The sequence below is a fragment of the Schistocerca americana genome, chromosome 1, assembly GCF_021461395.2.
Source record: "Schistocerca americana isolate TAMUIC-IGC-003095 chromosome 1, iqSchAmer2.1, whole genome shotgun sequence".
NCBI classification, from domain to species: domain Eukaryota; kingdom Metazoa; phylum Arthropoda; class Insecta; order Orthoptera; family Acrididae; genus Schistocerca; species Schistocerca americana.
Window position 1 is genome coordinate 907,925,359 of NC_060119.1, and position 22,886 is coordinate 907,948,244.

The window sequence follows — 22,886 nt, forward strand, 5'->3', positions numbered from 1 at the left end:
TTCATCATCATCAGTAACGCAGATAAGTCTTTCCATGCGCTTAAAATGCTGCACAGGACGACGACCACGAGGGTTCGGCAAAGGGACGTCCAGCCGCCTCGTCAGAGACCTGAGGGAGCGATTTAGGATATACTGAGGTCTCACTGTGGGGGTGTCAGAAACCTGCATCTACCAGGGATGTACGGAGACAAATGCACCGCCTTATCCAACGACCGACGTCAGATTCGTGCCACAGAGCCATCCCGACATCTGGCCACTCACAGTATTTGGATTTGACAACTAAATCGACTTAGTTGCTGGAGCGAGTGAAAAATCGTTTGTCAGCCTACAAAACTGTCGAGTTTACTATTGATTTAGACTGGCTTCCGTTGGTAAAGTCAAGTTCTTTGTATTTCTCACAATAATGGTAAGACGGGCATAGTTAATGATTAACAGGACCAATTCGTCTCGAATATTTAGAGACACGGTACACAGCGAAACTTCAAAGAGCGCTTCAAGACTGCGACTCTGGAGAGGTGCGTGCGACTGGAGAGTGCTGCGGCTGGAGCGCCCCGTTCTGCAGACGTCCAGCACATTTCCTTCCACGTGCTGGCGTGGGAAGCGGTGTCGGTTGCCGCCTGACTCACCAGCGGAACACGCGCCGACCACGCTGGCCTTTCCACACGCGCCCGCCTCCTCTTGCTTAGTCCAGCTTCAGCGGACTGTTGCTCCCAGGGTATGAGGCAGGGCGCGTGCCACCGTCTCACATTGTTTGAGCAAAGTCTTCGCGGGAAACGCACGAACTCTCCAGCCTGCTCTGGGGCTGTATGTGGTGACAATTCAGCCACTTGCTGGCGATCTTTTGTTCTCGCTGACGTAGCACGTCCGAGTCTTAATTGGTGTCCTGCTCATAATTCCATACTCCAGCAGTTTCCATAGTCATGAAAGCCTAAAGAGATGAACCCTGCTCCGAACACTACTTATTACACTATTTTTGATTTTTGTGAACCATAAATACGCACACACAATGAATTCGTAGCAATTGTGTAGATAGCTCGTACATTTATGACACTAGTCTTTTTAGTTCGTTGCCTGCCTTTACTAGATGATATGAAAGTTTACGATCTCTTCTCCGTCTCCGTGACTGAATGATCAGCGTACTGGACAATGGTCTAATAGAAAAAAATGTTCAAATGTGTGTGAATTCCTAAGGGACCAAACTGCTGAGGTCATCAGTTTTACACACTACTTAAACTAACTTATGCTAAGAACATACACAGCCACACCCATGCCCGAGGGAGGACTCGAACCTCCGGGGAGCGCCCGCGCAGTCAGTGACATGGCGCCTCTAAACGCGCGGCCACTCCGCGCGGCGGTCTAATAGAGCTAGATGATAGATATGGAACGTTCAATGTCGCCGTAACGCGGATGATCGGCAGGAAAATGTGTAGGACGATGGCACCACAGAGTTTAGTTAACTGCGCTGTATCAATAACCCAGTCACTGAATAAAAAGAACTTTACGGACAACAGAACGGAAGCATCGATTTTAAAAAATGACACTTCAGCATTTCTGACACAACTTCGCTAATCTTCCTAGCGGTGAGCAAATGAAACGGTACCATAATGAAAATGGGTGTTGGTGATTATTTTGGCTCACTTGTGCTAATTAATTTCTCACACACTCTTACGCCGATTAATCGTGCATAATATCAGAGAACAAAAGCGAACGAAACAATCAGTGAGATGAAAACTAAACTAAGTTTCTCTAGCATAGAACACGCTTTGAAACTGCGACGATATCATAACTCGGTATTAAAAGCCATTTATCACTAAATCTGCGTGAAGAAACACATTAAAACCAAGGCCGGGAAAGGAAGTTCAGAGTCTGCTTGATACCGACGTCTTTAGAGCCAGAACGCTTGCTCACAATGGGAAGAGAACGAGGAAAGAAATAGCTGTGGTTGCGTTCAAGCCATCACGGCATTAATTTGAGGTGATGTAGAGAGACGACTAACAGCCAAACCACGATAGCCAGACGAGCATTTTTGGTTGGTTGCCTCTCTCATCAGAGGGCCGGTGCCACATAATTGGGTATCACCTCTGGATACCAGCACAAGACTGAGCTGTAGAAAGTGTGACGATTACAAAATTCCATAATAGATTCTTGAATCGACGATTGGATACACAAACATGGAGACCATCACAAATATCAGAAAGCAACTCTATTAAGTAGATGCATCGTAGCTGCAGATGAGCCGAGAGATCACAAAACCAGTGTGGTGTTAATGAGCAAATAAATAAACAGTGAAAATTGAACTGGTTGCGACCTATTTTGTTCAATTCAAACAATTTCAAATAAAAGTAAGGATGCGAGGCACAACTTTCTTTAGAGATCACTGAGGACACCTCCACAAATTAGTCGAAATGTAAACTGAGTAGCCAAATGACACGGGGAAGATTATCTCATCTGAAGATGCGCCGTGCACGACGCGGATTCAAAGAGAATTCAGTCAGATGCCTCTGATCTCTCCTGACACTATAAGGAATTTTCCATTCAATCTGATGGCGCAGTGAGAATTTCGTAATCGGGTTTGTTACGCTCACACAAATCTCTTCGCAAGCGAAAAATTGCGACAAACCGGCAAGAATAATGGTTTTAAACTGAAACGATGTAGAAATCACATGAGTTCTAGAAATTGCTAAGTTCGAAGCATTATCATCTAAAAATATTTAACCACGACACAATGAATGAACTCTACAGTACGATCAACGATACTCTTGAGTGACCAAGTGGGGCCTATATTCCTCATATGAAAATATAGTCGGTTATGTGTTGGTGCGGGAAAATTAATGTGGCAAAGTTAACAAAAAAGCAAGTCACACTTATCGTCAATGAAGCACCAGCGGAGCTACAGGGCCATGGTAGAAGGTGTTGAGAAGGAGAATGAGGGATTAGGGTAAGCTAAGTAGAAAGAGATGTCTTTTACAACCTCTTGTAAACATGCGTCAAACAGCGTATCATCCTGTTGTCTACGCTTCATTCTAGTATCCTGTTTTACAATTACGGTGCAAGAAGTGCTGTGATAACATGACGTCAGTCAAATCTCTCTCATCGCCGCATTAAGGAACTACGCAGTAAACGCATTATCCTGCAATTGGAGTATGGTGTGTGTGTGTGTATGTGTGTGTGTGTGCGCGCGCGCGCGCTTATCCCTGTGGATCTTTCGCGTTGAGAAGGGGGACAACGGGGCACGGATGCCCCTTTTTTTTGTACGACATGGTTCCAGTCCCTCTCGACCTTCACACAGCCATCTCTTACACAGAGGAACCTGAGGGCATCCAGATTTCTTCAGATCTGAGAACATGGTCCATTATCCCATCTTGGTTCTAAAACTATACTATGCTTCTCAGAATAGTTATTACTGCCGTTCCACAATCAGAGTCTCGTTGACTGACAGTGATGCGAACAAATTGGGAACATTGACAGACTTCAAATGCGTTCACTACTCGACACTCTCTGTATATGGGAATAACTCGAAACATCGCATCCATAATCTGCACGTGTGACAAACGCAATGTTAACACCATAATTCGGAGTCCACATTGAACAATATGTCCCTCTATAATTGTCTGGGTAACTCATCTGAAAGGTCGGAGAAAGGCAAAAACGTGCCACACATAATCAACTAGTGAGCTGTCTAAACCAACCTTCGCGGTGACATAGATTTTCTTGCGATTTGCCAGTTTCTCTGAGAATATTACTAAACCAGATGCAGTTGTATCTATTTGATATTACGCCCGGTGCGGAAAGGACGAATCATTTTTAAGAACCTACACGTATGTGATACGGGTTGTAATTATTGCACACACACACACACACACACACACACACACACACACACAAGAAACTTTAAACTTCCAAGCGATGGGTTAATTGGCCGACTGCGCCCCGACTGCAAGCCATTAAACATAATTCGAGTCTCCCAAAGACAACTGGTAAATAGGGGGTGTTAAAAAAAAGTGTCTAATATTTTGAGAGGTGGTAGTAATAATCAAACAAGAAAAAGTCCAATAAACATGGGCACTAAAAAGCATACCTTCAGAGCTATGAACGCTTGTTCATCTTCGCTACTGCGAAACAAATCTCTTCTATTGTTCAAGCGCGTACAGTTTTTAAGTTATCCACCTTAGAGCCAATGTTTATTGGACATTTTTCTTGTTTTGATGGTTACTACCAAGTCTCAAAATATCGCGAACTGTTTGGCAGCAATGTATTTTCCACGTGGAAGGTTACGACATCTAAGCTGCGTCAGAAGCATACAGCGCGTTATAAGGTATCACACAGTGAGAGGCAGAACCAACAAGTTATCGACGCAAACAAAAATTTATGGCGATGGTTAAGAAGCAAAACAAAGCAAAGCCACGCAGACTGGCTCTGACAGGCCATTCAGTTTCGACCGGCCGCCGTGTCATCCCGTGCAGCACAGTACGTAAGAGCCGCTTGACAATTAATGATGTCTCCCCTGACGACAAAATAACAGCCAAAAGTACGCCGTGAATCACATCCCGTTTCTCAGTGTCCTCTCGGAGGCGTAATTTATGAGTTATCTCGTCATCCATCTCCACAGAGATATCGTCAGCTCCTCGTCTTTTCCGGAAGATACGTTGCCACTTCTCTGGAATGAGGCGACTGCTAGCAGCATCAGAACCAGGTGCCGGATGCTGGGAGACACTGCTAACAAGTTCAGATGCGCTGCCATACCCGTAATTGGCTCTCTGTGGTATTATCTGTTAACACAAAATAACGGTCACTTTATGCGTTATGACAATGTATTCGTTACAGATTAAATCGAGAATGCTGCATGTATTGTGTATTTCACCGATCAAAAACAGTTGGACTGGAATATCGACAATTTACTTTATGACAGTATTACTCTATGTACATTCAGCTAAAAATTATGGGCACAGTCCATACTTGGAATTGCGTCGTTATCGCTAGAGAACGTAGCCCGTGGATACAAGCACCCCTATTGTATCATTGTCCACGTTGGTCTATACCTCTTCATTTCTGTTGCAGCCACTACACTTATAGGTCACGTCTACTGAACTGGCGCCCGTCACGTGAAAGAGTAGGCGATACATGCGCAGAGGTCGACACAGTCTCAGCGGCAACCCTGCTTGTGCGTCTTGTCTCGGGCAATGATTGATTTCGGTACGGTATCACGTGACGGTGTCAACTATGGCGGCCAATTGATGCAATTTCCAAGCGCTGCGCAACGAAACTGCGCCCCAAGGCCTGCGGGAACATTTCTACTGACGTCGTCCAAGCAGGACAAGGTGACACCAGAAGGAAACGCCTGGACTCCCCACTGGCCCATAGAGGTTTCGAGATCACTTCACACGAAGCGCGACGACCCGTCAAGAAGGGATCGATAGCGACGGAACACTGAGAGGATAATACGATTTGAATTTAAATTTTCATGCGTCTGCCTCTGGTGTCTTACCAGTGAAAAGTAGGAAGTACATCTTCGAATAACAAATACTTTGAAATACAAAAGTTCCGGCCTTTAACCGTTAAAACGTCGTCTGATCAGTAGCATACAGTCTACTCATACGAAGGACACATCGACATTAATTAGGTTTGTGAAATATTACGAAAGAGCAACTCAACAGTTACGTAAGTGACCGACGACACCGCGCACTGCCGTGATACTGCCACTATCGCACAGAAGCTAAATGATGATTACTCACTAGAGAGACGCCAAAGCCAGATTGTTATGTCTCTTCTAGAAATGTACTCATACATCAAGATGAAGCAGTTAATTCGAAAAGAATTCAAGCTCGTGCAGTTCTACAGTTAACTTGGCGGATCGTCTTAAATCATTGTTGCTGTTTGTCACCAGCCTCGTTCAGCTTGTTTTAGGAACAACGAAGAAAGAGAGAGTGGACAGCTTCCTGAAGAAAAGTTCACCAGTAACACTATCCTTCTTGCCGAAAGTTAGAAGAGCGCAGAGATAGAGAATGGCACAGACGTTCTGTTTAGCGGCATTCTTGTCAAAAATGTATCAAACTGTGAGTTTAATCACAGAAGTGAATAACAAAAATACAGAATTGAGCACATACTGTACAGGAAGAAATATTACGATCTGAAGTGTCATCGACGATGAAGTCATCTGAGAGAGAACACAAGTTCGGTTTGGACAAGGATGAAGAAGAAAATCGACCGAAGCCATTTCAAAGCAACCACCCGGCGTTCGCCTTGGTTGATTTAGGGAAACTATGGAGTAGCTAAATATGACTGGCCGGATAGGGATTTATCTTTGCTCCTTTTGAATGCGATTCGACATAACGTCTAGATGCTAAGTGTTACATACGAAGTAGAAGTGTGGAAAGTGACTAAAATAAAGAATACACCAAAAAACACAGTGTTGCGTGCTTTTCTTGATAAACGAAATCTCGCGATGAAACTATGTCAAACAATTAGCTTTACTTATGTCTGGAGAGTACCATTGAGGTAGAGTTAATAAAGTAAATCCACTGTTTTAAGACTGATTTCAAGGCAGATGAATACAGAACGCCAGTGAATACGAACAGGTGTCGGCAGAAAAACCGAGAAACAAGGAATTATTTGAAGAGCGAATGAAAGATTAAAATTTCAAGACATCAGTGGGAAGGCGAGTATCAACTGTCGATATGCAGTAAAGGGAAATATTACGGACATACATAGCCAAACATTCCATCAGAGTCCTGGTTTCAAACAATTAAAGCAAATAAAACTTTTGTAGCTTCCACAATTCGCATCAGTTTTAAACATGTATCATTCCTCAGCCATTCTCACCGCATACACCTTCGCAATTTTTATTGTGAAGATAAAGGAGTAGCAATAGCAGACAACAATCACATTTTTTCGAATGTAAACTTCATGCACACTAACAAACTGGTTTTATATTAACGTTAACCAGTTCTCTTCAAGCATTAACAAGTAATATGACAGCTCTTCTTCATCAAAATAACGTATTTTAAAACTAATTACAATTTTTAAAATAAATATAAATAAATATTATATACAATAAATGAAAATAATGACAAAAAATTAACACCTTGTCAAAATCAAGGTCATTAGAGACGAAGCACAAGCTCATATAATCAAAAATGGAAGAAGGAAGTGGCCGTGACTTGGTTGAACAATCAAATGGCTCTGAGCACTATGGGACTTCACATCTATGGTCATCAGTCCCCTAGAACTCAGAACTACTTAAACCTAACTAACCTAAGGACAGCACACAACACCCAGTCATCACGAGGCAGAGAAAATCCCTGACCCCGCCGGGAATCGAACCGCACGACCACGAGCTGCGGACGGTTGAACAATCATTCCAGAATAGAGTATTTCGAAATGCTATGAACTTGGGAATCTGTGGAGGAAGTTACTAGACAAGGAATAAATGACACAGGCGGAAGAAATAAGGCGGATAATGGGACGTGCTGCTTTCATAGGTACTTAACCTAGTTTCGATGAGAACATGGAGCAGCGCGCGCTGCGTGTAGCATGTGACACAAGGCAGTTTAATAAGGCTGGTCAGACAGAGGTCTTCAGACGAGAAAAAAAATTGTTTGAGGTCTGATTAAATCAATTAACGTCCATACTGCATGGCCTGTGTCACAGTGGTTCTCTGAGAGTATAGTAAAATTCACGTACTCAGTCATGGAGGGAAAAGCATTTCTGAAGCTATCAGTATAAACATTGCCACATTGATTAAGAAGAAGACTCAAAAATTCAGAGTACAATAACAAACAACAGCGCTCGTGCTCTGTTTTGGAGGCTGTCTTCACGTCACAACAGGTGGACGCCGGCGCCACGCACATTTACCTTATCGCATTTACACACACCGCTTGTAGATCCTTCCCCTAATACCCCCCTCCATCCCCCTCACCTGTTTAATATCCGCCACGGTTATTGCTACCGTACGGCCTGTGTGGGCACTATTCCTTGTGAATATTGCATCGTGTAATTACGATGTTTTATCGCCCGCGGGTAAGTCCAGGAAGCGCGCGAACACGAAATTTTATCTACGGGGTTGCGTCGTGCAGGCTTCAGAACTACGGCGTAATGAGTACTTCGGTCAAGACAGTGAAAGAAAGTTCCACGAAGTGCGTAGTTTACCAAGCACTCTAATTAACCAGTGCACTAAAATAGAAACATGGGACTTAAAAAGTTGTCGTCAGAATCGCTACTTTTTCAGCGACTTAAGACACTTACGTTACGTCAGTAGTTTGTATAGTGACGTAATAATGTTCACAGTGACCCGCAATTACACTTCCACGAACTCAAAAATTCCTTTATGTCCAAAGTACGCTTACTGTTCAGTTCGCAACAATTTCCATTGAATCAGATAGTAAATTCAATTAAATAAAGACGAAAAAGAGCTACGTGACAGATACAGAGCTACCTGTTGGCCTAAAGGAAATTTTGTCTGCCGGAATGGTTGGATTACTATAAGAATTCCTGTCTTCATTGCATTTTAGAAAATTCACCATTGCACTAATGACAATATTTATTGGGTTTTCACTCATTCTATTACTTTGTACGCCTTCGAATATAACTTATTCCTCTTTTCAGCGTTAAACTGTTACTTCCACATCAAAAAGAAAATAACAAAAACGGCAGTCGACTTTTCCCCCAGCCTTTACGATCGTGGATTAAGTGACATCAACTATTAAAATAAAAACAGAAAATTAAAAGTCAATCACAGGTCTAAACTGAGCTGGTAACCTTTATCAGACCCTTGAGATATGTTCCCAATTTTACAGTTTTGTAACAGCAGTTACTTCAAAATGGTTCAAATGGCTCTGAGCACTATGGGAATCAACTTCTGAGTCATCAGTCCCCTAGAACTTAGAACTACTTAAACCTAACTAACCTAAGGACATCACACACATCCATGCGCAAGGCAGGATTCGAACCTGCGACCGTAGCGGTCTCGCGGTTCCAGACTGTAGCGCCTAGAACCGCACGGCCACTACGGCCGGCAGTAATTACTTCAAACGCAGTAATTCCAAACCTAAGAACGGAAATAAGAGTCACACAGTATTGTTAACACAAACAAACTCAGTTTAGCAGGGCACGACCATCACAAAATGTGGAAAAAAGGATGATACAAAGTTGTAATGAAATATTTAAAGCTTTAAAACCTACTCTGGACAGTCGCAAAAGTAAAGTTATGTTAATATACGGATAAAGATAACCTAATGAAATATGGTTGAACACGACAGACGCGTATCTGAGCAGCAAATGCGTATATTGCATTTTGCTGAAGACGGAAATCTAAAACCGATTATTATAAAAGTAAAGAAAAAAGACATACGGTAGTTCCTTCTAACGTACAGAACAAACCATTTATCTAGTACGGCTGGACACACTCCAGATATTTTGCCACACATGCTGGGGACGTATATAAATATTTGAAACATTCAGTAACTGAGGAGGATAAATGTTACCTCGAGTCCATAAGGGAGCCAGGGTTTGACATCACACTCACGGACAGGTTAACTGAATGAGATACTCATCTAATGTTAGACACGGCCGGCTATCTGCCCACAACAGTGACATCAGGTGCTAGTGACAGTTATAAAAGCTGACTGAATGCAGAAACATCTGGAAAATGGCCGTTCTGAAGCAATTTCAGTCCCTGATGCGCTGTCGGAGCATGAGGAGAAACCATTAAGTCTGATGAGGACAAGCGAGGCATTATCTCCTTTAAGTAGTCCCTCGTAATGACACGTCATGTCAAGGGATACGGTTGTGACACTTGCACAGCTTCTCAGGCTTTCCAGTGCTATGTAAATTTTTCGCGACACGAGTGCAACAATTATATCGCATAGGCAACGAGTTTCCTATCAGTGTTCAAAACAGCGAGAGTAAATAATAAAAAAAATACTTCTAAAACATTTCAGTATCAACAGCAGCACAAAAAATTATTTGGTTTGTTATCTTTTCAAAAGACACACCGTTCGCAGTATAATGTAAAATAATGGCAATCATGTGATTTTAACGAATGATTCGACATCTGGATTAGTTAGTTGTCTACTCGTATTTTTTTGCAGAAACCTGCGGCGATTAACGGAAGCGTTGCTGCAGCCACGTGGCGCCCTATCGAAACCTCTGTTAATGAGTTACGCACGCCACAGAGTTATGCCTTCCGTGTCATTAACGTCAGCCGCTTTGCAACCCTGGATTCCAGGTGCTGAGGTTCAAGGTTACAGACCAATCCGATGCCCTTTAAGTGGAAGAAACATCCTTGTGCCAAAGCTTCGTTCGACGTTTCGTAATAAGCACATTCAGTTTGTCAGCCCTGATATTTTGAAATTATGTCTCTAATCATGACCGCTATAGTAAGTATAACACAGCTAATAAGCAACGAAGAATTTTTTCACGCTGCAGATACGTCATCGGGACGATGCTTCATTTCTACCTGGATGTGCAGAAAACTGCAAAGCGTAGCGAAGCACTGAACAAATATTCGCAAGTGGAAATGAGTTTTAGCTCAACTCTTCGTACCCTCGATTTTCAGGTTTGAGACCTGACGTGCCACAAGACATCTTGGCGAAGTGTTGATGTAATGCTGCACCACTCCTGCTTCCGGTATTGCTTGCTAGCCATGAGCTCCAGACCGTGGCAGTGACAGCTGAGGCCGAAAGTGACGTCAGTGGAAACGACAAGACGGAGGAGTCTTCCAACTGCTCTCAGACTAGAACCAGCAGACCCACTGCTCGTGACATTCTACAGCGTGGAAAATCCGCCGAAATGGCTAAGGATATGCAGCAGCTTACTCTACAAGGAGTATTCTCAATAACATTTCGTGAAGCCAAGACTGATGGAACTAATGTGATATTCATTAATGAAATCCACCGAGGCATCACATTTTAACTTTCGCCTTTCTAGAAGATAATATGAGTATGTTTTTGCTCAAAAGCTTGTCTCAGACGAGCATAAATACCCACGAGAATTAAGACTGATGAGAACCCTTAAGTCCTGCAAGCGCATGTGCTTCACCAGGTTGACATTCCTCGTTATCATGACAGCTACATGACAGTAGATGCCATACAACACATTGAACGTAACAGAAGTCATCTCTCTTTGTGACCTCTACACACATTAGAAATTAAAATCCCACGCCTCATTCTTGAGGAAGACTGCGGGAGATGATGGGAATTAGTGTGCGCTGCGTAGTTTGGTTTAGCTACGAAGCCCACTTTCATTTGAATGGATTCGTCAATAAGCAAAGATAGCGCATTTGGGGGATTGAGAATCAGCATTTCGCGACCGAGAAGTCTCTTCACCCTCAACGGCTGACTGTGTGGTGTGCTATGTCCAATTAAAGAACGATCGGTGCGATATTCCCTGACGGCACGGTGACTACGGAACGGTATGTGAAGGTTTTGGAAAATGATTTCATCCCCATTATCCAAAGTGACCCTCATTTCCACAAGATGTGGTTCGTGCAAGGCAGAGTTCGACCCAATCGAAGCACGAGAGTGTTTGATGTCTTGGAGGAGCACTTTACGGACCGCATGGCTCTGGGGTACCCAGAGGCCACTTACATGGGCCTCGATTGGCCTCCATATGCTTGGGATTTGAACACGTGTGACTCCTTTTTGTACGGCTACATTGGGGACAAAGTGTACAGCAATAACCCTAAAACCATTGCTGAGCTGAGAACAGCCATTCAAGAGATCATCGACAGCATCTGATACTTCAGCGAGTCATTTCTCTATTCGTCCGCGCCACATCATCGCCAACGATGGCACGCATATCGAACATGTCACAACTTAAATCCAAATATCTATAGTGACGTTTACATGGTGAATAAAGTGTGTGCACTTGTAGTTTGTAACTATTTTACCTTTTTTCATGTAGTTCAATAATTGCCATCCTCTACGTTCCCCAATATGTAAGGGAAATCTCTTCCGGTTACAGGAAATTTATCGACAACAACTTGTCTCAATAGGAATAAAGGAAAGGGTGAGTGCACCGCAAACTATCAACACAATGGCTTGCCGTTTTGATCACAGAAAAATCACAAAACTTCGGCGAGATCGGTAGCTCTGTAAAAGTAATTACCAAGTAGAGTTGTGACGGAGAGCATCATAAGCAAAAGTAAATTTCAGTTACACAACTCAGACACCGCTAAGTGAAGCGCCACTTTCTCTGAGCCTGCGCACCGAAAGCCAGGCACAAAGTGGATGTTGCACGAGTAATCAACAGTGGCTACTCTCTCCGGATACTTGCTTCCGATAATGCCCCAGACGTGACGCACACAGCAAAGCACAAACTACGTAAATATCTTGTTTAGCTTTTTGAAGTTACTATTTGTTTCTTTGCTTGTTGTGGTCTTCAGTCGGAAAACTGGTTTGATGCAGCTATGGACGCTCGTTTATAAGCAACAGCAAAGTATACTGGAGTTTCGTCCTATGTCTTCGAGCCCAGGTACTAAGCACGATTGCAACACGTCCTAATACTAATTTGCATTCATGTGTCCTTAAAAAATATGGTTAGAACAGGCATCGTGTTGAGATCCCAGCCCATAACGTCATACGGGTTCTTCATAAATCTTGTACATAGTATTGGGATTTTCCATAGACCAAAAAACGATATTGCTCCTCTGTGGACTCCGATATATCGCATATTCACTTTGAGCGAGACACAGCATTTGGAAGTTGTGCCGACAAAGCACGGCAGGCTGCAACTCACTGCTCCATGTCGTTGTCAGATAATTCATTCACACTTCCATTCTCAAAACTCTTTTAATGTGGTCATGCACTGATGTTCGCGGTATTTAAAGTTCCGCTGGGAAACAGTCAGTAGGGGTACTGCGACTTTACTGACTACTGACACCCTGTGCAGTAGTATGGCTCTCGATCTTATTATTATTATTATTATTATTATTATAGTTACTGTAACTATAGTTTTGTGGCTAAAACAATATCGCACTTTCCTCAATCAAGCAAAGCATCATAATGCTCGAGGCACCATTAAAAAGGATTACTGAATGCAACTCTACTAAGTTTTAGAGCAGAGAAACGCTCTGGCTTAAGGCGATTCTATATCCAGTGTTCAGTTAAAAAAGACATTTGAAACATTAAAATCCGGTCACTTACTATTCTTTACGACCTACCCTCCTGCTTTTCACTGTCATAAAGCGGTACTTTACTGACAAAATGCGAGGGAAATACCGAACGGCGAGCAGCGCCAAGACCAGAGTGTACACGAATCGTAAGGAGTGACTCGCTCGGGCGGAGGAGGCGTCTTCAAACAAACATGACAGGTAGGAATATAGTTCAGCTCCGCCAGCTCCAGCGCACGAGCGGTGTTTATTTTCGCAGCGAACCGCTGCAGACGGCGCCAGACCAGACGCAAAGTGTGTCAGCTGAGCCGGCGCGGCGTCGCTAAGCAGGTAAATGTCAAGGCGGCGATGAGCGCTGGCCGCTCAAGTCGTGCCTCCCGGTTGCTACGGCTACCCTCTGCCGGAACGGGGTGCAAAGTGCGAGGGGGGGAAGAAACGAGACCAATTTGATTTTCAAACCGTTATCTAACAACTGGCGTGAACTTTATCGGCGCTGTATAACGATGAAACAGCTATTCGCTCTGAGGGGAGATAACAGACCGTCGAAGCAAAACGCGTGTTTTTCACCGTCTGGCATGTGCAGCAAACTAACGATAAGGGTACAGTACAACGCCGCCTCTATGAGTTGGAATAACTGACAGAGACTGGCGTTTGCGAAGAGGGCGCTTCCGGATCACGGATGGATGATTTGAACGCCATTTTCAAATTATTGCGAGGCAGTGAAAACAAACTTTCTCAGTGTTCATTACCGTATGCCTTCCATAGCCCCCGCCCCCAAACCCTTCATCATCCTTGCTTGGTGAGAATTTTATGTCAACAGTCGATGATCCAATACCTCCTTTTATTTTTTCGCTTTTTTGAAATCAACAGTCTGAGATGTATGTGAAATAGCGTCTACAGTAAGCAGACTGGTGATAAGATATACGAAGTCAGTAATTGTACATACTAAACCAAAGGCAGATGTGTCGTTGAAGTTGTTGTCGTATTTCAAAATCTATATAAACGATGCTAGATTGGCCAACCTATCAACATCTTACGCAGAAAAGGTCTTGAGCGAATGAAAGGCACGGAACCTTTTAAGTTTAACGTCTCGTCGACATCTAGATCATTAAAAGCGGAGCAACCATCACGACATACAGGGAACACATGGAAAATGTAAATCTGAGTAGCCGGACAGAGAGATAAGAACCACGTTCTTCCCGAATACGAATCGTGTTTTAGCCACAGCGTCACCTCTGTACAACAGACGCAATCTAGAAACGGTGTTTAAATTTAGATGATTTTAAACTAATGCAAAAGATGTCTGCACAGTGATTTAATTACGCTGCTGGAAGAGAAATGCGTCGTTACGTCAATGGAGAGTAGAAATACTAAAGTGAAAGCTCTCTGGTAGTAGAGGTTGTTTTTATCTCTTATCAGGGAATCGCGCATACTGATAATGGCGGACATGTCATATCACTCGGCGCCAGAACGGCAACGGGCGGTGGTACTTACCTACAAAACGCAGACAAACCACTCGTTCATCCTCAGCACGCTGTGTAACTCGGAGGAACTCAGGACGTCCGTGTCCAGCCAGATCGCCACATGCTTCACAATGAGCAAATCTCCCTAACAAGACACCACTGTCCTTGGAGAGAGATAAAGGCGGCTGATAACGACACACCACTTGTTCTAGTGCCACTCGTGCGGCTCCTTCATGAGCTGCTGGCGTCAAGCCGACATCTTTTAAGAATATCTGGGACGACCGGAAGCACTGTATAACGAATCAACACACTCATGAACTACATTAACTGAGCAGTTTATTATTCGCTTACTGAAGTCAGTCAATGCCGAACTAAAAAGTGTATTGAGATGGCTTTGTCGAAATATTAATGTAACGTGCCAACATTAGTATTTCTTGCTCATTCCCTACTTCGAATTTTCCCATGTTTCTATTCCACGCTAAGGCCGCGTTTCCATATATTAGAATGGTTCAAATGGCTCTAAGCACTATGGGACTAAACACCTGAGGTCATCAGTCCCCCTAGACTTAGAACTACTTAAACCTAACTAACCTAAGGACACCACATACATCCATGCATGAGACAGGATTCGAACCTGCGACCGCAGCAGCCGCGTGGTTTCGGACTGAAGCGCCTAGAACCGCTCGACCACAACGTCCGGCTTCCATATATCATAAATACACTGGCCCTTAGTGGAAACTTAAAAACGCGTTCTGTCTTTTACTGTGTAGAAAATAAGAGAGAGACAGTGTTCAAGAACGGACCTCCGGAGATACAAAGAATTTCATGAGGATCCTTTGTTTTGAATTTCACGAGCTTGTGTTCCAAAGTTCACGGAGCTGGTGAACAGAGTTGCATGAAAGTATATCGAAAGTGTAGAAAGTTTTTTCTGCGTGTTTACTTGAGCTAATATCTACTGCTTTTCTCGGTATTACTTTTCACTGCACTGTGTTCACCCTTTCATCCGAATCCATTTGATGGATTTCCTTTTTATGTTAAAGGCGCTGCAGTCTGGAACCGCAAGACCGCTACGGTCGTAGGTTCGAATCCTGCCTCGGGCATGGATGTTTGTGATGTCCTTAGGTTAGTTAGGTTTAACTAGTTCTAAGTCCTAGGGGACTAATGGCCTCAGCAGTTGAGTCCCATAGTGCTCAGAACCATTTGAACCTTTTTATGTTATTACATAAACATGACAACTTCAGGATTTGCTATTATGCACTGACTGAAATAACAAACTCCCCTTTTTGTCTTCAAATTTTTGTATATCTCCATTTGCTCGTTTTATACTCCGCAGTACAGACCCTAACTGAAATTCTGTCTGAGCATGTCGGCTCAATGAACAGGTATTTCTTCCCTTTCCCTTCATTTTCGCGTTTCTTGGTGATGGAGTGTAGTCGAATTAGACCAGATGATGCTCGGGAAAGAATGAGATAGCAGCCACGATGAGTGGCCGCGCGGTTAGAGGCTTCATGTCACGGACTGCGCGACCCCTCCCGCCGGAGGTTCGAGTCCTCCTACGGGCATGGGTAAGTGTGTTTTTCTTAGCATAGGTTAGTTTAAGTAGTGTGTAAGTCTAGGGACCGATGACCTAAGCAGTTTGGTTCCTTAGGAATTCACACACATTTGAACATTTTGAATGAGATAGCAGAAGTACTTTGTCCATTTTCAGTAAGTCTATTTCATTTTGTTGATAAAAATCATTACCAACTGCACGAAGCTTCATGCAGTTAGTGCCCTTCTTCAGAGTATCATAATTATCGCATTATTAGCGAGCGTTTTGACGCATTTTTGACGCTCGCTGATAACAATATCGACGACAACAACATAACAACAATAATAATAATTATTATTATATTTACAATAAAATATTATCATTGCCATCTTCTGAAGGAGGCACTACGTGCCTCAAACAGGTAAAGAAATAAAATTTATTTTGTGCAACTGGTTGCTGGTTTTTCAATAAGAAAAGTACTACATAAGTTTTATTTTTGGACTGCAAAGTAACTGACGATGGCAGCGGCAAAGAAAAAATAAAAATGCAGGCTAGAACTAACAAGAAAGGCTTTTCTGAAAGAGAGAAATTACAACACTGAATGCATATTTTAGTATTGGAAATTCTCTTCTGAGAGTGTTTATCTAGAGCGTAGTCATATATGAGAGTGAAACATGGACTTTCATCACGGTTAGGAAGTCTGTAGATTTTGAAATGCGGTTTTGACAGAAGAGTGCTGAAGAAAGGATGGGTAGACGGGATAATACAATAAGCAAAAACGACTTACTGAATCTTGTAAATGGGAATAGATCTTTGTAAGACAACTTGACTAAAAGAATGAGTCGGTTGACACGACATCCTGTGAAATCAAGAATTCGACAATCTGATAATGGAGGGAATTTGTGTGTGGGTGTGTGAGGGAGGGGGGGGGAGGCAAAAAAGTAGAGGGAAACCAAGGCTTGACTACAGCAAACCAGTACAAATGGATATAGTCTACAGCAAGTATGCAGAGATGAAGAGACTCGTGGAGGGCAGATTAGCATGGAGAGTTGCATCAAATGAGTCTTCGGACTGAGCAGCAGCATTTCTTGCCTTCGCCGTAGGGGAGTAAGAAAATTAGGGTAGCCAACCAAACGTTAAACACAGAGTGGCGAAACTCACTTCAAGCTGGTATTGCCTTGCATTTACGGAAACACAGTGGAATGGAAAACAAGAATGGTGAGCGCGAAAGGCAGTTATTTTTCATTTGTGTGAGCAGTACGAAAGTCTGGCTTCTGTCTGATCCTAGCTGCCTCGATAGGCGGCCAAGTTTCCTGCTGAGATGGCTCTACCAAGAGTGGCCAACAGTTTTGGGAGCCGTTTGATAGGCCGTACCGGATGTACTGGCGCGACGCGAGGCGGACGGCAGCCAGACAAACGCGAGCGAAAGTGTATGTGACGTCACAAGGTGTCGGCGTTGCCAAGCGTGCAAGCGGGCTCAGCTGACGGTTGGGCTGCAGTTGACCCAGGAGGCAGGCCCGTTACTCTTGCGACTGGTATTTCGGCCGCTCGTGCGCGTGCCATTTGCTAGGTGGCGGCCGACACTGCCCAGCCGATGTTAGCTGGGCTAGCAACACACACACAGTGGCACAGCTTTATTGCGGAACGTTGCAGGGAATTACTCAAGTCCCGCTAAGACCTGCGCCTTGCAGCCCACGACGCTAGCCTTTCGCGGTTGAGCGGCTGCCAACGTAGGCGTCACAAAAATCCCCCACAAACGTTCCAGCCGCCTGGAAAGCAGCCAGCGCTACGGTTTTTCTCGGAGGGAATATAGTTATGGCGAAAAAGAGGAAAACCTGTCGAAATGTTGGGTTTCTACTAGAAATGGCGATCTGAACTTACTAGGAATAAACAGACGACAAAATAAGTAAAAGTAAAGCGATCCCCAAAAGCTACTTATCGACACGCGGTACCAGACTACTATACGGGTGAGGATATTGTCTCAAGCATGTTCGTGACAAGGCGGCTGAGAACAAGTGGCTCAGCCGTTTTAATTTTAGAAGCAGCGCTGTGGGGGCAATCAATCGTTCCCCCGGACGCCCGTCATTCGACGCATATTAAGGGGTTAAATATGTGAGTCAACTGAGAGGCCAGAGAGAAAGAAACCCGACGATGGCGACCCTGCCATCCACATGACGTGTATACAGGTCTGCTACGTTGGCTATCACACGTGCATCTGCGTAGCAGACGGCGTTATTGTTGCGCCAGTTCTTAGAATTCTAAATAAATTAACCCCATACCCAGCAACCACTCCGATGTTCATAGTTGATAAGTGTTATGCAGCCTACAAGTTTTATACAATTACATACTTTCTTCAGTGTTCGCCACACACTGTTATGACACAACATAATACCACAATCTACTCAGGCATACACACATTTGAACTGACTTTCATAAGCGCCTTCTGAAACGCTAGAATGTGTATACAGTTGAATTTACAAAAATTGTAACTCACCCTGTACTTGTGTCGTATGTAGTGGGACCAGAAAGAAATACATTTTATCTAACCAGCTTAGGCATGTCTTCTTGCAGCAAAAAGCGACGGAGCCATGCATAAAAGCGTCATCTTGGCGGTGTTTATATCGGATCAGCCCTCACCAGCACCTTTGCCTTACAAACATGTGCACTTGCCGCTCGGGATTAGCCGAGCGGCCTGAGGCGCTGCAGTCGTGGACTGTGCGGCTGGTCCCGGCGGAGGTTCGAGTCCTCCCTCGGGCATGGGTGTGTGAGTTTGTCCTTTGGATACTTTAGGTTAAGTAGTGTGTAAGCTTAGGGACTGATGACCTTAGCAGTTAAGCCCCTAAAGATTTCACACACATTTGAACATGAGCACTTTTCTCGGATATTTTTGCGGAAAGTTTCAATGTCAACTTTAATGAGTGTAATACTGCTGACCTCGACTTTTCGAATAACGTTAAAAAAGTATATCAATTCAGAAAACAAACTATTTGCTTCAGCGTCGCGGTTGATACAATGGCTACGACGACTAACGAACTCACGTGCATCCCTCTCGACGTGCCATCATTTTCCGAAAACCTCCATGCGACATCTACAACCGTTCACGAAATAACACACAGTTCGAATACATTGATACGTAGCGCCCGCATTTTTCAGCTTCTCTGTAGGAGTGGGTGCTATTCAACAAAGTACCTGTTGGTAACAACATCGGGATGAATAAAATGTAAATACCGTGAAAACCAAGTTGTCCGCAATAGCGTCGCTTTCTCCGTAGCGTTCACGTTGAGCGGACATCCACGTTCTCTTGACCCCAATCTCAGACTCCGCCGTAGGTTTTCCCTGCTTGGCGCTGAATAGTGGTGAAAGAGACTGCCACAAAATTTATTTTGACAAACGATAACGCATAAAAATAAAAAAACACTAAACCAACAGATATGTTACAGCTGACCATAAAATAACTGTTACATCTGAAAAGCAAAATTTAAGTCACGAGCGGATAGCAATCACAAACTCGATGTTAAATGCAAAATTTTAAGACTTCACCGAACTAAAGGAACAAGTACAGTTGGGTTTAACTTTGACTAATTACTTCGTTCATCAATTTCCTCTCGCAGACGGGTCCTTAGACCCTGATATGTAGATGATTTATTACGTATTCTTTACATCTCTTCATTTGTAAGCATTAGACTATACCGGACATCGTTCTGCAAGCGTGACAACGAACGAAAGCAATATCAGTAAAGAATTTGCTGAACAGATACCCCTTTGGAGAGGAGTAGTAACGACGTTGCGGATCATGCGGTCTCGTTTTTTATTTTTATTAATCATAAATCACCATTTCCCGGTTTTTGTACTGAAAGCCAAAGGGAGCTAGACACGGATGCGGAATTTAGTCAGTCGGTGTTTCACTTTCCTTGCAGACTGTCGGGGGCTTTCCCCGTACTCGACAGGAATGTCGGTACCTGTGTATTGAGTGCAGTACACAGCAGGTGTGAGTCAGAGCAAACTTGTTTTGACCGCGGGGATACCGTTGGCGGTCAAGGAACCGACATCTCTGGCAGTAGTCTGTCCGGATCAGACCTCAGTCAAAGCCTTTTTGCGCCGAAATCAACAGATACACAACTCCGACAATGGTCAGGGAAGACGATAAAAAAAACCTCCCACCAGATAACGGTATTTCTCGATATTTACTTGCAGTAGTGTTTTAAAGAAACTAAAGACAATCAGAAATCACGGACTCTGCTTTCGAAGCTAAAGTCGCGGAAAACATCTGACTATAAGATACGTCCCTAGAGACAAGGCTATGTTCAACATTCATGATAAGTTGTGGGTTATGCTTCAAGTTAACAAGCCCGATTCCGACGATCTAAACTCTCTTTGGTCAAACTGCGACTAAACTTGTGGTTCTTCGTGTAGGTATTCGTAGGATGTTAAACATGAAGGACATCTCTCATTACACACATTATTACTCTTGATAAACCGCGAATTGCAAATGGCACTATGGACACTGCTCAGAATTAAATGTGATTATTTTTAGCCGGTGAGTACAGATTAACATGTTGAATGTACGATCTGCCATAACACGGATACAAACGTTGGGATTAGCACTGCGTGTCACTATAAGCTAGGGGCTTGAAAATAGCATCAGTTGAGGAGGAAAGGAAGCAGCAAATGACTCTAAGCACTATGGGACTTAACATCTGAGGTCATCAGTCCCCTGGACTTAGAACTACTGAAACGTAACTAACCTAAGGACATCACACACATCCATGCCCGAGGCAGGATTCGAACCTGCGACCGTAGCGGCAGCGCGGCTCCGGACTGAAGCGCCTAGAACCGCTCGACCACAGCGGCCGGCAAGGAAGCAGCAAACTTCAATTCTTTCTAAGGTTAGAAAACAGTTGTTATCTTCCACAACACTGCTCACGTACGACTCATATGACGAGGATGGACTAAAGGTATATGGATGGACAAAGTACTTCTTCACCCACGTGGTTGTGCTCTGAATCATCTTATGATGGACTGTGAATAGCAAATTGTGAATCTTTGTGATATAAAGACAAAGTAAAACAATTCTCAGTGCCAAACCACATTTATTTTTCTCCACGAAGCGTTTGAAGGACTTACACCTTCATCTTCAGATGGATCGGTGCATTACATGACAATTTCATTTTCTGGTTATGGCCAGTTGTTTTCCTTACACTTAATTTCGGCTCAGATAAGTTGTTATCGTAGTATGGCACTGAACTCGAACACTGGAAAGAATAACGAACCTATTTACGAGATATTCCACCCAGTCAAAAAACATCTAAGCTCGTTATACAGGGTGGTCAGAAACAGGTTGAAACGCTTGTTGCGTTGCACCATTTCCAAGTTAATTAGCACTGAAGTTAGCCAGTCAGGCCGTTGCGCAGCAAATTCAAGCAGCCCCCCAGATACAACTAGTGTCAGTTGCTCTCATAGCATAGATAATGCTCAACGTCTTGTTCGGGTTCGATTTTACTACCATCCCATGTCCAATTTTTACTTCTCTCTCTCTTTTTCCTTTTTTAAATTTTTTTTCGCCGCTTTGTTCGGCTGTGGGAAACCTAACGATCCACACGTTTGGCGACACCGCTCTGGCGGGCCGCTTGAATTTGTGCGCGCAAGAGCCTCATTGGCTACTTTCCACGCTAAATAACTAGGAAACGGCGTAACGTATCGCTTTCTCTTCTTAATAATTATATCTCAGTATACATACCCAGCAACAACGTTACAATTTTTGCAGACTATTCCTGACCACCCTGTACATATCCAACTGTTCAGTAGCACAATAAAAAATGCTGTGTGGCTAGGGCCTCCCGTCGGGTAGACCGGTCGCCTGGTGCAAGTCTTTCGAGTTGACGCCACTTCGACGACTTGCGTGTCGATGGGAATGAAATGATGATGATAAGGACAAAACAGCACCCAGTCCCTGAGCGGAGAAAATTTCCGACCCAGTCGCGAATCGAACCCGGGCCGTTAGGTATGACATTCCGTCGCGCTGACCACTCATCTATCAAGGGCGGACGATAGTACAGTGTGAGCTGGTAATGTTCTTTCGCACACGAAATACTGTACTTCTACTCATGCCCGGTCTCGGAGTGTTATTGTTTTTTGTTTGTATGTTGTTCAATGCCACAAATGCGTATGCGTAAAGATCATCGGTGTTCTTTATGGTGGAACATCTTGCAAGAAGCTTTGTTATTGTTTATAACGTATAACTTCAGGGTCATATTATGATAAGAAGCGACACACAGTAACTAATCTGAAGCGAAATTAAGTGTAAGGCAGACAACAAGCTATATCCTCAAAAAGAAACTGTCATGTAATCCCCTGATCTACCTGAAGATGAGGTGTAAGGCCTCGAAAATAGAAAACAAAAGTGGCTGACACACCTCATCTTTTAATGTATCTTTTGCACTCTGAATCCATGAAACACGAAATATGCTGCCAATTAAATCAAGTAGAGGTCCTGAAAATTCTGAAACGTATTTACTCATATCAGTAACGCACGGTACAATCGCAATGAAAAACTAGATAAATTATAGCACACAAAGAATTCTGTAAGTATTTGTTATTCCCACGATCGCCAGTAGTTTGTTACGCGGCAGAGAGACGGAGTTTCGCGTCTATGTTTTAAAAAATGCAAGTAGGCAACCATAAATACATACAAACAAAACGAATTGTGATGGAAGTAACGACGACACAGCATACCTTGAAACACAGTTCTGAGGCTATGAATTCTGTGTGATATTACGAGGCAGCAGTG

At 43.6% G+C, this 22,886-nt stretch overlaps 1 protein-coding gene and 1 long non-coding RNA gene across 4 annotated transcripts in view; one reads left to right on the plus strand and one right to left on the minus strand.

Moving 5' to 3' along the window:
- LOC124615247 overlaps positions 1-22,886 on the plus strand; it is an 811,296-nt gene that overhangs the window by 723,684 nt on the left and 64,726 nt on the right. The window lies entirely within an intron of this gene.
- LOC124615190 (PAX3- and PAX7-binding protein 1) overlaps positions 1-22,886 on the minus strand; it is a 172,775-nt gene that overhangs the window by 5,687 nt on the left and 144,202 nt on the right. Inside the window, exon 1 of one of the 3 annotated variants that reach the window (XM_047143009.1) lies at positions 14,600-14,682. The exons of the other annotated variants lie outside the window; for them this stretch is intronic. The gene's annotated coding sequence lies outside the window, so the exon portion shown is untranslated. Of the gene's footprint in view, positions 1-14,599; positions 14,683-22,886 lie in introns of those variants that run through there. 3 annotated transcript variants of the gene reach the window in all.